This window comes from Schistocerca piceifrons, chromosome 6, assembly GCF_021461385.2.
Source record: "Schistocerca piceifrons isolate TAMUIC-IGC-003096 chromosome 6, iqSchPice1.1, whole genome shotgun sequence".
In the NCBI taxonomy this organism is placed as follows: Eukaryota; Metazoa; Arthropoda; class Insecta; order Orthoptera; family Acrididae; genus Schistocerca; species Schistocerca piceifrons.
The window spans coordinates 30,493,719-30,511,541 of record NC_060143.1 but is presented as its reverse complement, the minus strand read 5'-3'; the positions used below and the strand labels follow the sequence as shown (position 1 = coordinate 30,511,541).

Sequence of the window (17,823 nt, the reverse complement as noted above, 5' to 3'; positions counted from 1 at the left end):
CTCCGTATCCTCATCCAGTGACGTCTATGGACCGCGGATGAACGGCAGTCGGCCAGTAACGTTATCGTCTTCCGAGACCCGTTCGGATGGAGGTTCGTTTTACACATCCATAGTACTACCAGTTATCGCCCATCCCTACTTTACCTACCAAATGAGTGGGTATACTGAGAAACTCCTCATCATAGAGTCAAGCACAAAGATGAAATTTTAATTAAAAGTACCAAGAACAGAACAGGCACTTAATTTGAAGGAGTGGTGGCCAAAGTTCTACCGAAAGAAAGCATGTCAATTTTCAGGAGATACAAAAATCTTTCCAGACTTTAAAATTAAACTGAAATTCCGTAGAGGGAAGAATGCCAGTGCACTGTAGACAATCTTGAAAAAATTTCTTGACGTTAAGCTAAAATTTATCTAGTAAACATATGGACTTTCTCAATATTTTGCAATAAATTAGCCTAAACCATTACTTAATTCACACTTTATTGATAATATGGTCGAAGATCAACCAAATTATGTCTATTACCCATCTCTTTGGCATTTTTCTGCACGCATGGTTCATTCTTTGACGCCTGTTGGGCAGTTGCTTATGTCAGAGTAAAAATTCTGGATGGTTTCCTCTTTTGGTTAGAATGGTACAAATCCCCTTAGTTCACGTATTTTCTTTTAGTTTATGGGCCTGTGAACTTGATGAGGCTGACTTACAGGACTTTACGGAATTACAGATGGATCAACCAGCTGGAATGTGTGATCTTCTGCTCCAATAATGAATGGCCCAACTTTAAGAAAACAGACAGTAGCGTCTAGAATCGCTCGGTCACACCAGCCGGCGGAAATAGTATTCCTTCGGTAGAACTTGGGCCACCACTCCTTCAAATTTAGCACGTGTTGTGTTTTTGCTACTTTCAATTAAAATTTCATATCTGTGCTAGACTCTATAATTAAAAGTGTACATCCTTTCAGTAAAAAATATATCCTGCCCACCTTTCTAATCTTCCTTTTTACCATGCTGAAATTTCTATCATGCGAAAGGCAAGTGGCTTCTTATTGGAAAGTAATGGATGACGATCTGAAACCTTCCATGTGCCACAAGCATTAAACAAAACGTCACCATTTGCACGGTTTTTATTTTAGTGAAGATGTTTAAAATGTTGTTTGACATTTTCATCTGTATAATCAAAAGGAAATGAACAGACCACATTAGGACTTCTTCGTATTACTCCTTCGTGATAGAGGTAAAACCTGGCTCTTCCATTCCATAAGTCATGCTCAATAAAGACATTTACTGAGAGCTGATGCAAGTAAAATGTGTTTTGTATTGGCACCTGAGGCAATTTTAGGTTCTGCATAAAATCAAAGATTGAACTGAAGAGTAAGAGGCAATACAGGTTATTCTCTCTGTTTAAAACAGTGCTGACAATTTAAAACTCTGAGAAAGCTCATGTCTATGTAGAGTTTCTTTTCAATGTAGGTGATACGATGGTTACACAAAAACAGAGAAAATGCCAGAACATAGGGGGTTTCTCTATATCGTGATCAGCTTATATGTTTTAAGTAAAAATCCGTAGGTAACTCAATTTTCTCAAAACATGAACATGTGGGGTTTCTCAATATTGTCATTCAGTTTTTGGCCTTGCTTGAGCTCTGATGTTGTTTTGTAAATCAGTTCACTTCTTACTTGTAGTTGAATTTAATGTTAAGTGCTGCTGTTTATTGTTTTTGTGCTGGTTGGAGTCGTTACTTGGAGGCTGGTAGAATTTCGTAAGGCAGAGATAAATATCACTACAAATAATATTAAATTAATACCAGTGCATAAAAATATCCTTGGGTTTATTTGTGTCGCCAAAAACAGTGTTGATCAACAAAAATATCGGCCAGACGGCGATGGTTGCATTTCCTTCAAAAATTTACTCACTATACTATCATTAAGAAGCCGCAGTGGCAAAATATCTGGTCACCCAATCGGTACTCAGTTATTATGAAAACCAATTCTGACATAGAATGATATGGAGAGGGGGGAGGGGGACTGGAGAGTGGGGTTTGTTTTCTGGAGGGCGGAAGTGGTGTGTGATAATAACACATTCTATAGTTCGTTCGTTTCTAAAAGATTTTTTCAGCGGGCTGCTTGAATTCGTCCGAACCTACTACACCCTGCATCCCTTCCTCCCCCCTTGGTCTAAAATTTATTTCACACTTGCGGTACTGTAGTAATTGAAGCCAGCAATTCAACGCATAGTTCAGTCTTAAGATACGAGACCTGTCTAAAATGTATCCGACCTTTGCCTAGAAAAAAATATTTCAAATGCCTGATGGGGTTGGGACCCTAAGCCCCTTCAAAGTAGGGCCCTTGTGCTTGCGCACACTTAGCCAACCGATCCTTCTACTGCCAGAAACACCTCTGGAAGTCTTCTTTTGGAATGGTGTTCAGTTCCGTCGTCGTGTTCCGCACCATCTCTTCTCTGCTCTCAAAACTGGATCCTTTCAGTGGTGTCTTCAATTTTGGAAACAACCAGAATTCGCAAGGAGCCATGTCTGGAGAACAGGGAGGTTGGCGAACGGCTGTAATTCCATGTTTGGCCAAGAAATTTTGGATCAAGTGGGATGAATGTGCTGGGGCGTTGTCGTGATGCAGTTGCCAGTTTTTCGACATTCACATGTCTCGTCTGTTGCGCTGAACTGCGTCACGGAGTCGCCGGAGAACATCTTGATAATACTCCTTCGTCACTGTTCACCCTTCCGTTCGTGTTCGCCTTGATTTTGCTTCGCACCTGCCGCACTTTCTTCGACCTTGGAGACTCGGGATGCTTCCATTGCGACGACTGTCTTTTGTTTCTGGGTCGTACCCGTACACCCATGACTCATCTCCAGTTATCACGGCGTTCAGAAACCCAGGGTCAGTGTTGGTGGTGTCCAGAAGGTCCTGTGCAACGTCAAAAGGGAGGTCTTTTTGTTCCAGCGACAACAACTTCGGCACGAACTTCGCAGCCACTCGGTGCATGTTCAAATTGTCACGCAAAATTGCATGTGCAGAATCTTTACTCACTCCAACCTCTTGGGCAATCTCCTGCACGGTCAAACGACGATCTGCCATCACCAAATTTTGCACCCTCTCAGCAACAGCTGCACTCCAAGCAGTTTGGGGCCTGCCAGAACGCTGGTCACTCTCCACTGATGCGCGGCCATTTTTGAATCGGTTGAACCACTCCTTAATTTGAGTTACACCCATCGCATCTTCTCCAAGTACCTACTGAATCTTACGAATTGTTTCGCTATGAGAATCACCAAGCTCTTGACAAAATCTGATGCAGTATCTTTGCTCAACACGTTCAGTCAACTTGAGAGAATCGGTAATCCGACGAACACGTTGTGTTTCACCACATTCAGCGACCGACAGGCAGCGACTGACGCGCTGGAAGGCAGGAACGAAATTCACACATGCACACAAAACGTCTCTTCCTTTAGTGTGTATAGTGGCGCCGCGCTATCATCTCTATTTTGTGCGGGAAAATTAAAGGTCGGATACTTTTTAGACAGACATCGTATGTGTGCATTCATGCACTATCAAATGACCAAACATGCAAAAGTAAATGAAAAATTGCAATGTCATAATTCAATCAATTTGTACGGAAGCAGCCTACTCACGCTTTATAAAATTCTCATCAGTCTTTCCATTGTGTGCCAGCCTAGTCCGCTGTAACTAGCTCTGACGTCATAAATGTTGCGCAATACTTTAAAAATCAAGTAAATAACCTGAAACGGTTCTACCATGTCAGGAGTAATACTAAATCAATATGTGTTGAGTATTAGTTCAATGTAAAAATCATTGGCGCAACAGAAAAGAGCTAGAGAATTAAGAATTTATATTTAGATTCCTTTTCCATAATAATTTAATAGAAGCAATACTTTGGATTTCACAAATTAAAATTTTAGTGGAAATTCATGATGTTCTGGTTTTTGTCTTAAAAATTAAGGAAGCAAGATAGATTAAGTAGGCTAATAAATAAGGCTAGGATGTTTATATTTAAGTAGAATGGGGATCCGCTATAACCATAAAGATGTGAGAAGTTTCATTTGAATAACTATAAAACTATAGCGATAGCGTATCTCCAAAGGGCAGGTTCAGAGCTCGTCTAATGCGTGTAGTGTAATTAAATTAATTCTCTCGCCCAAAATATTTAACTTAGCCACGTCAAACTTTTATTATGATTACTTACCTGTGTGCTGAATGCACATTTAAATTGAGAGCTTCATCGGCCATCAGCAAAAGAAGCTATGATTTATTCAATAACTTAATGTGGTGCAATACTAGCCCAGCGGCTAGTCGGGAGAGCCGATTTGATCAGGCGTTCCCTTAGCTGTCCGCACCGCGGCTTTATACACTCCTGGAAATTGAGATAAGAACACCGTGAATTCATTGTCGCAGGAAGAGGAAACTTTATTGACACATTCCTGGGGTCAGATACATCACATGATCACACTGACAGAACCACAGGCACATAGACACAGGCAACAGAGCATGCACAATGTCGGCACTAGTACAGTGTATATCCACCTTTCGCAGCAATGCAGGCTGCTATTCTCCCATGGAGACGATCGTAGAGATGCTGGATGTAGTCCTGTGGAACGGCTTGCCATGCCATTTCCACCTGGCGCCTCAGTTGGACCAGCGTTCGTGCTGAACGTGCAGACCGCGTGAGGCGACACTTCATCCAGTCCCAAACATGCTCAATGGGGGACAGATCCGGAGATCTTGCTGGCCAGGGTAGTTGACTTACACCTTCTAGAGCACGTTGGGTGGCACGGGATACATGCGGACGTGTATTGTCCTGTTGGAACAGCAAGTTCCCTTGCCGGTCTAGGGATGGTAGAACGATGGGTTCGATGACAGTTTGGATGTACCGTGCACTATTCAGTGTCCCCTCGACGATCACCAGTGGTGTACGGCCAGTGTAGGAGATCGCTCCCCACACCATGATGCCGGGTGTTGGCCCTGTGTTCCTCGGTCGTATGCAGTCCTGATTGTGGCGCTCACCTGCACGGCGCCAAACACGCATACGACCATCATTGGCACCAAGGCAGAAGCGACTCTCATCGCTGAAGACGACACGTCTCCATTCGTCCCTCCATTCACGCCTGTCGCGACACCACTGGAGGCGGGCTGCACGATGTTGGGGCGTGAGCGGAAGACGGCCTAACGGTGTGCGAACCGTAGCCCAGCTTCATGGAGACGGTTGCGAATGGTCCTCGCCGATACCCCAGGAGCAACAGTGTCCCTAATTTGCTGGGAAGTGGCGGTGCGGTCCCCTACGGCACTGCGTAGGATCCTACGGTCTTGGCGTGCATCCGTGCGTCGCTGCGGTCCGGTCCCAGGTCGACGGGCACGTGCACCTTCCGCCGACCACTGGCGACAACATCGATGCACTGTGGAGACCTCACGCCCCACGTGTTGAGCAATTCGGCGGTACGTCCACCCGGCCTCCCGCATGCCCACTATACGCCCTCGCTCAAAGTCCGTCAACTGCACATAGGGTTCACGTCCACGCTGTCGCGGCATGCTACCAGTGTTAAAGACTGCGATGGAGCTCCGTATGCCACGGCAAACTGGCTGACACTGACGGCGGCGGTGCACAAATGCTGCGCAGCTAGCGCCATTCGACGGCCAACACCGCGGTTCCTGGTGTGTCCGCTGTGCCGTGCGTGTGATCATTGCTTGTACAGCCCTCTCGCAGTGTCCGGAGCAAGTATGGTGGGTCTGACACACCGGTGTCAATGTGTTCTTTTTTCCATTTCCAGGAGTGTAGTTTCAGAGCGCCTCGCCAACACCCCCACTACTCATGCACTAGAACTGTAGCATCAGCCATGATGGTAGTCGTACGTCCCTATGGGACCAAGGTACTGAGGTCATCGGTCCCTAGGCTTACACACTACTTAACCTAACTGAAACTAACTTACGCTAAGGACAACACGCACGCCCATGCCCAAAGGAGGACTCGAACCTCCGACAGGGGGAACCGCGCGAGCCGGAGCACGGCACCCAAGACCGCGCGGCTACTCCGCGAGCGAAGCATCGGGCATGGGGCTTTAATTTATTACATCTTTACAACTACACCTGTTTGCAGCACACGTTGCAAACAGGATATCCATACACCGCTGAATGTACATGCAAAATTATATCATTGTACGACTTACCGTTCGGGAGATATGGCGTTTTATACATGGCAATTCGATTCTTTAAAGATTTAAGAGTGGGGTTGATTAGTTTCGATTGATTCTGAAACGAGTCGAGCACCGTTTGATTTGTATTTTGGGCGCTGTAGCATGGCGGCATATTGAGCAAGTTTGAAAACTATGTAAGTCTGTGAGCTTAGCGTTCCCTTGAACCGTGTCGCAGTAAGCCCTGTCTGAATTTGTTACTCTCTTCCCCATGCAACACTACGTAATTCCCTTTAACAGTATTTAAGCACTCTAAACTTGGAAACAACGTGAATATCCCACACAGTGAATGATTCATGCTGCTATATTAGAATGCTTACAAGAGTATGAATCGAAGGCGTAATCATGCCGTTTATTGATTTAATTGAAACAAAAGTAACTTATTGGTACCGCGTAAATATCGCATATCGCATTTTAAATGTAACGTACACAACAAGTACCTCTGCCATAGTTATTATAAAATGCAAATATTCCGACTGTAAACTAATCTTACTCTTTTACGATAAAATACTGTACAGGTGGTACTTTTATGGTATTAATGTTTCGTCAAAGTTTCAGGTTCGTGAAATCTGGTCATTTGTCATATCTTTTGTTATCTCGAAATAAGATAGCAAACATCTGCTTAATCATTTGTCGCAATTATTTAAACAAGAGAACGGTCAACTTCGAAGATATTGTTCATTTTTTTAAAAATTCATGGCTAACACTACAGCTGTGTTTGAACGCGACACGAAGTGTTCGAACAGTTTACGTCACAGTTCGGGAAATTCGGGTTTTGATCAGCCTGCGATCTAGTGACTTTTGTTGGTACTATCATAACGACCCGTCTTAGCATTTATTATAATTCACTATGGATTTTAACAATACAAGTAATTGTGAAACACGAACAGAAACATTTTCTAGGGTGCAGCTAAAGGCAACTAATGAATAGATAACAGATGGCAATCATGATTCTTGTCAGTTCTCGGGCTTTCGCTCGTCCCGCAATATAGCAATGTCTGATGGTACCCTCCAAGGTGCGTCTTTCCGCTGTAATTCTTTTATTACTTTATTACGACATATTTTGTTTGTTCGGCATTTAATTCTTGAGTAACAGGCTTGTTTGTTTCATCTGAATGTTCTCGTCTTGTTTTCAAACTGATTAAAATATGCTAACGTTTCTCTCTCTTCTTTTAATATGAGAACAGGGATTGAACTGCTCATTTGCGACCTACTTGGTAAATCAGTACCACGTTTCAAAAACAAATAAAATATTGTACTGGCTTCAATCAAGCAACATTTTTTGGAGGACAACAGTTTCGTTATTGTCTGTTACCTTTACTCAAAAATCAGCACGCTATATCCTTACTTACCTGTACCGTATGAGAACTAGTATTGTAAATTTGTTCTAACACAATAGGAATGGTAGGATTTAATGCTATTTTTACGGGTGTTTCAAGGAGAACAGTCAAATTGTTATGAACCATAGCTTATTTTTGTGGCTACATCGTTATTTCTTTCGTATCCCTTGCACTCACGTCGCGCGAATCAAATGTCACGTGATTGCTCGATCAAGCTCGATGTTGTATAGAACGCTGCGGCGTGTCGAGAAATCTCGAGCCCGTTCGAACACGAGTATCCTTTGCCCAACCAAGCTAACACTCTGAAATTATAATTAAATTAAGACCATAAGCTGTCGACAGGCGTTGATATACATCAACGGGGAGAGTCGAAAATGTGTGCCCCGACCGGGACTCGAACCCGGGATCTCCTGCTTACATGGCAGACACTCTATCCATCTGAGTCACCGAGGACACGGAGGATAATGCGACTGCAGGGATTTATCCCTTGAACGCTCCCCGTGAGACCCACATTCCCAACTTAATGTCCACTCACTACATTCGTAGTGCCCCTGCCCATTACACTCATTACTCGCGGCAGACAATCTTACCGAATCCCGTAAGGGTTCGAGCAATGCGTGTGCATCCAGCACAGAAGAACAAGGTCAATGGCCGCTTTGCCTTAACTATATAAGAAGATGGTATCTGTTCTTCCGGACATGTTCGAAAGAACAGATACCATCTTCATATCTAGCTAACGCTCACCTCACAATACTTCTTGCAATCGTGTGGTCATTTTGATGTCCCATTATCGTGAGGCGCTCGCAGTATCGACAATCGATGCGGAAGGCGCTATATTTATTTTGGCGTATTCAGCTGTTTTGTGTTATAACTCGCAGTATGTCGTTTCAGGGCATACGTCACCCTTACCATTAAATGGCAGTTAATAAGCATCAACGATGTAAGCCTTCAAGAGATACTATCATAACCGAGAGTTGAGACACCTACCACACGACTAGGCTCTCGCTTAATGGATAATGTCATGGGTTATGCCGTCGAAGAATGTGAGTTTGCGTCTCACTACATGCTGATACGTTTCTTTTTTTTTCATGTTAGTGTTGTTAACACATTCTGGGACTTGGCAAAGGAGAGTGGTTCATGGAGTCCGGACCCATCCCCCTCCCCCACCCTCTATTACCTAAATAAAATTACAGACGACCTAGTTGCCATGTAGTGAAACTGAAAGATATTCTGATTTTCAATCATACGACGAAAAGGGGATATGCACTATCGATAGTCAGTAATTCCAATGATAGATTTGCACTATCTATACAACCAATGCGGTCAACGGCCTTGCCACAGTGGTAATACCGGTTCCCGTCAGATCACCGAAGTTAACCGCTGTCGGGCTTGGCTAGCACTTGATGGGCGACCGTCCGGTCTGCCGAGCGCTGTTGGCAAGTGGGGTGCACTCAGCCCATCTGAGGCAAACTGAGGACTTGACTGAGGAGTAGCGGCTCCGGTCACGAAAACTGACACCGACCTGGAGAGTGGTTGTGCTGACCACACGCCCCTCCGTATCCTCATCCAGTGACGTCTATGGACCGCGGATGAACGGCAGTCGGCCAGTAACGTTATCGTCTTCCGAGACCCGTTCGGATGGAGGTTCGTTTTACACATCCATAGTACTACCAGTTATCGCCCATCCCTACTTTACCTACCAAATGAGTGGGTATACTGAGAAACTCCTCATCATAGAGTCAAGCACAAAGATGAAATTTTAATTAAAAGTACCAAGAACAGAACAGGCACTTAATTTGAAGGAGTGGTGGCCAAAGTTCTACCGAAAGAAAGCATGTCAATTTTCAGGAGATACAAAAATCTTTCCAGACTTTAAAATTAAACTGAAATTCCGTAGAGGGAAGAATGCCAGTGCACTGTAGACAATCTTGAAAAAATTTCTTGACGTTAAGCTAAAATTTATCTAGTAAACATATGGACTTTCTCAATATTTTGCAATAAATTAGCCTAAACCATTACTTAATTCACACTTTATTGATAATATGGTCGAAGATCAACCAAATTATGTCTATTACCCATCTCTTTGGCATTTTTCTGCACGCATGGTTCATTCTTTGACGCCTGTTGGGCAGTTGCTTATGTCAGAGTAAAAATTCTGGATGGTTTCCTCTTTTGGTTAGAATGGTACAAATCCCCTTAGTTCACGTATTTTCTTTTAGTTTATGGGCCTGTGAACTTGATGAGGCTGACTTACAGGACTTTACGGAATTACAGATGGATCAACCAGCTGGAATGTGTGATCTTCTGCTCCAATAATGAATGGCCCAACTTTAAGAAAACAGACAGTAGCGTCTAGAATCGCTCGGTCACACCAGCCGGCGGAAATAGTATTCCTTCGGTAGAACTTGGGCCACCACTCCTTCAAATTTAGCACGTGTTGTGTTTTTGCTACTTTCAATTAAAATTTCATATCTGTGCTAGACTCTATAATTAAAAGTGTACATCCTTTCAGTAAAAAATATATCCTGCCCACCTTTCTAATCTTCCTTTTTACCATGCTGAAATTTCTATCATGCGAAAGGCAAGTGGCTTCTTATTGGAAAGTAATGGATGACGATCTGAAACCTTCCATGTGCCACAAGCATTAAACAAAACGTCACCATTTGCACGGTTTTTATTTTAGTGAAGATGTTTAAAATGTTGTTTGACATTTTCATCTGTATAATCAAAAGGAAATGAACAGACCACATTAGGACTTCTTCGTATTACTCCTTCGTGATAGAGGTAAAACCTGGCTCTTCCATTCCATAAGTCATGCTCAATAAAGACATTTACTGAGAGCTGATGCAAGTAAAATGTGTTTTGTATTGGCACCTGAGGCAATTTTAGGTTCTGCATAAAATCAAAGATTGAACTGAAGAGTAAGAGGCAATACAGGTTATTCTCTCTGTTTAAAACAGTGCTGACAATTTAAAACTCTGAGAAAGCTCATGTCTATGTAGAGTTTCTTTTCAATGTAGGTGATACGATGGTTACACAAAAACAGAGAAAATGCCAGAACATAGGGGGTTTCTCTATATCGTGATCAGCTTATATGTTTTAAGTAAAAATCCGTAGGTAACTCAATTTTCTCAAAACATGAACATGTGGGGTTTCTCAATATTGTCATTCAGTTTTTGGCCTTGCTTGAGCTCTGATGTTGTTTTGTAAATCAGTTCACTTCTTACTTGTAGTTGAATTTAATGTTAAGTGCTGCTGTTTATTGTTTTTGTGCTGGTTGGAGTCGTTACTTGGAGGCTGGTAGAATTTCGTAAGGCAGAGATAAATATCACTACAAATAATATTAAATTAATACCAGTGCATAAAAATATCCTTGGGTTTATTTGTGTCGCCAAAAACAGTGTTGATCAACAAAAATATCGGCCAGACGGCGATGGTTGCATTTCCTTCAAAAATTTACTCACTATACTATCATTAAGAAGCCGCAGTGGCAAAATATCTGGTCACCCAATCGGTACTCAGTTATTATGAAAACCAATTCTGACATAGAATGATATGGAGAGGGGGGAGGGGGACTGGAGAGTGGGGTTTGTTTTCTGGAGGGCGGAAGTGGTGTGTGATAATAACACATTCTATAGTTCGTTCGTTTCTAAAAGATTTTTTCAGCGGGCTGCTTGAATTCGTCCGAACCTACTACACCCTGCATCCCTTCCTCCCCCCTTGGTCTAAAATTTATTTCACACTTGCGGTACTGTAGTAATTGAAGCCAGCAATTCAACGCATAGTTCAGTCTTAAGATACGAGACCTGTCTAAAATGTATCCGACCTTTGCCTAGAAAAAAATATTTCAAATGCCTGATGGGGTTGGGACCCTAAGCCCCTTCAAAGTAGGGCCCTTGTGCTTGCGCACACTTAGCCAACCGATCCTTCTACTGCCAGAAACACCTCTGGAAGTCTTCTTTTGGAATGGTGTTCAGTTCCGTCGTCGTGTTCCGCACCATCTCTTCTCTGCTCTCAAAACTGGATCCTTTCAGTGGTGTCTTCAATTTTGGAAACAACCAGAAGTCGCAAGGAGCCATGTCTGGAGAACAGGGAGGTTGGCGAACGGCTGTAATTCCATGTTTGGCCAAGAAATTTTGGATCAAGTGGGATGAATGTGCTGGGGCGTTGTCGTGATGCAGTTGCCAGTTTTTCGACATTCACATGTCTCGTCTGTTGCGCTGAACTACGTCACGGAGTCGCCGGAGAACATCTTGATAATACTCCTTCGTCACTGTTCACCCTTCCGTTCGTGTTCGCCTTGATTTTGCTTCGCACCTGCCGCACTTTCTTCGACCTTGGAGACTCGGGATGCTTCCATTGCGACGACTGTCTTTTGTTTCTGGGTCGTACCCGTACACCCATGACTCATCTCCAGTTATCACGGCGTTCAGAAACCCAGGGTCAGTGTTGGTGGTGTCCAGAAGGTCCTGTGCAACGTCAAAAGGGAGGTCTTTTTGTTCCAGCGACAACAACTTCGGCACGAACTTCGCAGCCACTCGGTGCATGTTCAAATTGTCACGCAAAATTGCATGTGCAGAATCTTTACTCACTCCAACCTCTTGGGCAATCTCCTGCACGGTCAAACGACGATCTGCCATCACCAAATTTTGCACCCTCTCAGCAACAGCTGCACTCCAAGCAGTTTGGGGCCTGCCAGAACGCTGGTCACTCTCCACTGATGCGCGGCCATTTTTGAATCGGTTGAACCACTCCTTAATTTGAGTTACACCCATCGCATCTTCTCCAAGTACCTACTGAATCTTACGAATTGTTTCGCTATGAGAATCACCAAGCTCTTGACAAAATCTGATGCAGTATCTTTGCTCAACACGTTCAGTCAACTTGAGAGAATCGGTAATCCGACGAACACGTTGTGTTTCACCACATTCAGCGACCGACAGGCAGCGACTGACGCGCTGGAAGGCAGGAACGAAATTCACACATGCACACAAAACGTCTCTTCCTTTAGTGTGTATAGTGGCGCCGCGCTATCATCTCTATTTTGTGCGGGAAAATTAAAGGTCGGATACTTTTTAGACAGACATCGTATGTGTGCATTCATGCACTATCAAATGACCAAACATGCAAAAGTAAATGAAAAATTGCAATGTCATAATTCAATCAATTTGTACGGAAGCAGCCTACTCACGCTTTATAAAATTCTCATCAGTCTTTCCATTGTGTGCCAGCCTAGTCCGCTGTAACTAGCTCTGACGTCATAAATGTTGCGCAATACTTTAAAAATCAAGTAAATAACCTGAAACGGTTCTACCATGTCAGGAGTAATACTAAATCAATATGTGTTGAGTATTAGTTCAATGTAAAAATCATTGGCGCAACAGAAAAGAGCTAGAGAATTAAGAATTTATATTTAGATTCCTTTTCCATAATAATTTAATAGAAGCAATACTTTGGATTTCACAAATTAAAATTTTAGTGGAAATTCATGATGTTCTGGTTTTTGTCTTAAAAATTAAGGAAGCAAGATAGATTAAGTAGGCTAATAAATAAGGCTAGGATGTTTATATTTAAGTAGAATGGGGATCCGCTATAACCATAAAGATGTGAGAAGTTTCATTTGAATAACTATAAAACTATAGCGATAGCGTATCTCCAAAGGGCAGGTTCAGAGCTCGTCTAATGCGTGTAGTGTAATTAAATTAATTCTCTCGCCCAAAATATTTAACTTAGCCACGTCAAACTTTTATTATGATTACTTACCTGTGTGCTGAATGCACATTTAAATTGAGAGCTTCATCGGCCATCAGCAAAAGAAGCTATGATTTATTCAATAACTTAATGTGGTGCAATACTAGCCCAGCGGCTAGTCGGGAGAGCCGATTTGATCAGGCGTTCCCTTAGCTGTCCGCACCGCGGCTTTATACACTCCTGGAAATTGAGATAAGAACACCGTGAATTCATTGTCGCAGGAAGAGGAAACTTTATTGACACATTCCTGGGGTCAGATACATCACATGATCACACTGACAGAACCACAGGCACATAGACACAGGCAACAGAGCATGCACAATGTCGGCACTAGTACAGTGTATATCCACCTTTCGCAGCAATGCAGGCTGCTATTCTCCCATGGAGACGATCGTAGAGATGCTGGATGTAGTCCTGTGGAACGGCTTGCCATGCCATTTCCACCTGGCGCCTCAGTTGGACCAGCGTTCGTGCTGGACATGCAGCCCGCGTGAGACGACGCTTCATCCAGTCCCAAACATGCTCAAAGGGGGACAGATCCGGAGATCTTGCTGGCCAGGGTAGTTGACTTACACCTTCTAGAGCACGTTGGGTGGCACGGGATACATGCGGACGTGTATTGTCCTGTTGGAACAGCAAGTTCCCTTGCCGGTCTAGGGATGGTAGAACGATGGGTTCGATGACAGTTTGGATGTACCGTGCACTATTCAGTGTCCCCTCGACGATCACCAGTGGTGTACGGCCAGTGTAGGAGATCGCTCCCCACACCATGATGCCGGGTGTTGGCCCTGTGTTCCTCGGTCGTATGCAGTCCTGATTGTGGCGCTCACCTGCACGGCGCCAAACACGCATACGACCATCATTGGCACCAAGGCAGAAGCGACTCTCATCGCTGAAGACGACACGTCTCCATTCGTCCCTCCATTCACGCCTGTCGCGACACCACTGGAGGCGGGCTGCACGATGTTGGGGCGTGAGCGGAAGACGGCCTAACGGTGTGCGAACCGTAGCCCAGCTTCATGGAGACGGTTGCGAATGGTCCTCGCCGATACCCCAGGAGCAACAGTGTCCCTAATTTGCTGGGAAGTGGCGGTGCGGTCCCCTACGGCACTGCGTAGGATCCTACGGTCTTGGCGTGCATCCGTGCGTCGCTGCGGTCCGGTCCCAGGTCGACGGGCACGTGCACCTTCCGCCGACCACTGGCGACAACATCGATGCACTGTGGAGACCTCACGCCCCACGTGTTGAGCAATTCGGCGGTACGTCCACCCGGCCTCCCGCATGCCCACTATACGCCCTCGCTCAAAGTCCGTCAACTGCACATAGGGTTCACGTCCACGCTGTCGCGGCATGCTACCAGTGTTAAAGACTGCGATGGAGCTCCGTATGCCACGGCAAACTGGCTGACACTGACGGCGGCGGTGCACAAATGCTGCGCAGCTAGCGCCATTCGACGGCCAACACCGCGGTTCCTGGTGTGTCCGCTGTGCCGTGCGTGTGATCATTGCTTGTACAGCCCTCTCGCAGTGTCCGGAGCAAGTATGGTGGGTCTGACACACCGGTGTCAATGTGTTCTTTTTTCCACTTCCAGGAGTGTATATAAGAACGCTGCGCGCGCGAGAGAGAGAGAGGCCCCAGTTCTCTACAGACGCTGAATAGCACGCCATCTGTGTCGGGAGTCGCGTCGCGTCGGTATCATTGCTATAAACAGCCTCGAATGCCGTATTCAGTTACTCGAGATATGCGTAACCATGAAATCATTTTCGAGTGAAGTGTTAATTCTGGGATGACTTTAATTATCGATCTTCAGTTTGCGTATGTCGTATTTTCACGTGCCGCCGCGTGACAGACATTCTACCATTATTTAGCGTGGCGTTTGATGAACATTATCATCAAATTATGGCGAGCATTCATTTAAATATTTAATTTGGACAGTTATAGTGGCATCAGCGCATTAGACTCTGAACTGCTCTGTTAGTTAGATTCTGTGGATTTTTTTTTTTTTTTTCATCTGTGACTTTCAGAATACAGAGAACTTTTTTTTTCACGATCGTTTTTGATTATGAATCCCAGACTATCTCCTAATTCCTCAGAGCTATAAGCTGTAGCTATAAGTGTATTTCTCAGATGAAGTGGGCACTAGGAATTCTAATTACAGGCTTCACGTTTTGCTAATCACTTTCTGGTTGCCAATATTGTAGTTAGAGAGCCAGTGTTGACAACGGCGAAAGACAGCATAAATAACATTCTAAATAATAGGAACTGGTTTTACATTCTACAAACCAAACATTTATATAAACAACATAAAATTGATTAAATTCCACCCGCCGCCCCACAAATTATTGTGATTTATTTTATTTTAAAACAGTATGCAACAACAAGTTTTACCAAATTCTCAACTGATAAATAAATGATAATCCATATTCGCTTCATTTAGGCTTCCTGGACATTCTTTAATGCAAAAAGTGACACGATGCAAAAAGTGATAGAAGCATACTTAAATGAGGAAATTTGGGAAAGTGTAAGGTTCAATAATTCCAGATACTTTGCATTTACGCCACCAAAAACTGTTCTAGCTTCTCTGTGGAAAAGACCTCTTTATTCAAAAAGCCCTGTCGGTAAATATCGTGGTGTCCAAAAAAATCTGCGATCGTCCATTCCTGATCACTTGCTCGGTTCAAATCCAGATTGAAAGTAAAACAGTGTAGAATGACCTTGGATGTTGTAGGCAGATCTGAGCATGGCTGCTTCTTACTGATTTGCAAAATACAGCACTTCTAAGTAAAGAGATTATATCTCTGCTTGGTGAAAACTCCGAGATCACTGTATCCCAATACCGCGTCTCGGTGGTCGTCTAAACATTTCAAAATCGATTATGGAAATTCGCTTTTAGTTGCCAGTTTTCCAATTCGGCAATCGATTTTCGCTCACATGTAAACGCGACCGGTTTTGAGACGTGCTTGGAGTGTCAAGTTACGTCTTATTTTCAGAATATTCGATTAATAAGGGCTTATTGTGCAGAGAAGGACAAACAGAAATACTAGACTGAGGATGAAGCTGTCTACCTGTAATAGTTATGTGAAGAGAAATAACGATTGTGTTGACTGAATCAGAAACTGGATCAGCTGTTTTCCAGACGTCATATTTAACTGGGTAAGCAAATCAGCGTCAGACCTTAACATGTAAACACGACAGTGAAAAAAAGTTTCCGAAATTCGGTTTTCGTCTTTCGGAAAATGTGTCGCATATAAACGTAGTGCTCTGACGTGCCCGTGCCCAGGGGGGGGGGGGGGGGTTTCGACTTTCATAGTCGCATCCCAAATAGCATCTGGTGATTTCGTTGTGTGGAAACGTAGTTGTTTCATGAGAAATGCCAACTTGCGTCGTATAAGGGTGTATCAATCGATACGAATTTAATGTAACGTTTGAAGGAATCACATTTCATTCATAAGCGGAGCCATTCAAGCAATTTTTTCTTTTATATGCATGAATTATTGTTGCACTGTTTACTTTTTATTGTAATGGTTTTATTTCTGTCATTTGACTTTAGATTTGCAGATATATATATATATTTTTTTTTTTTTAATTATGAATTTGGCCAGCTATGGACCGCATACAACTTAAGACTTATGGTGTTTCTTTTTCTTCCGTTCTTCCCAGTACTTCTTCATTTTCTCGCCAACTGCTCGTCTCTGCTCATCTGTCCACACTCTCTTGGGTCGAGGTTTTGGCGCATCTTCTTCATAGTTTGCGTTTTCTATAAGTAGCCTAAAGTTATTCCTGTCACGTATTATTTCTTCTGTAGCACCTATTTTGTTGGCGTCTTTCTTTACTGCTTCTATCCATCCTACGGTGCTCTTCAGCTTACTAACGTAATTAAAAATTTTCTTTTTAATTCGTGTTTCTTCCATTCTTTTTAAATGTCCATAAAATTTTAGCCGTCTCTTCCTCATTGTGTCTGTGATATTTTCTGTATTTTTGTATAGGTCTTCATTTCTCCTTTTAATCCACCTGTTTTCCTTGTTTTTCTCAGGACCTAGAATTTTTCTTAATATTTTTCTCTCTCTTTTTTCTAGTTCTCTTAATTCACCTTTCTTATTCAATGTTAGGCACTCTGATCCATATGTTGCTTGTGTCCTAATAACTGAATTATAATGTTTAATCTTTGCTTGTATGGATATTGATTTCTTATTGTAGTAGTTTTGTGTTAATTTATATGCAAATTCCAACTTTTTTATTCTTTCTTTATTTGTTGTGTTATCCAGTCCATTGGCTTGGATCCACTCCCCCAGGTATTTGAATCTATCAACTCTTTTAATTTTTCCATACTTTGTTTTCATAAACTTTTCTGTATTATGTTTGTGTTCTATGTACTTTGTTTTTTCGTAGGATATTTTTAGCCCAGTCTTTTCATCAATCTCGTGTAACATATCAAGCATAACTGTTGCGTCTGTTCGGTTTTCAGTTATCAATGCCATATCATCCGCAAAGGCTAAACATTTTACCTCAACGGCAGTGAAGG

General features: G+C 43.2%; 1 non-coding gene and 1 pseudogene across 1 annotated transcript; one reads left to right on the top strand and one right to left on the bottom strand.

Moving 5' to 3' along the window:
- Positions 1-7,929: 7,929 nt before the first annotated feature.
- Trnat-ugu lies at positions 7,930-8,003 on the bottom strand. The gene has a single exon. It is a non-coding gene; the product is annotated as a tRNA-Thr (tRNA).
- Positions 8,004-8,872: 869 nt separating this feature from the next.
- On the top strand, positions 8,873-8,989 carry LOC124803933 (annotated as a pseudogene).
- The last annotated feature ends 8,834 nt before the right edge of the window (positions 8,990-17,823 follow it).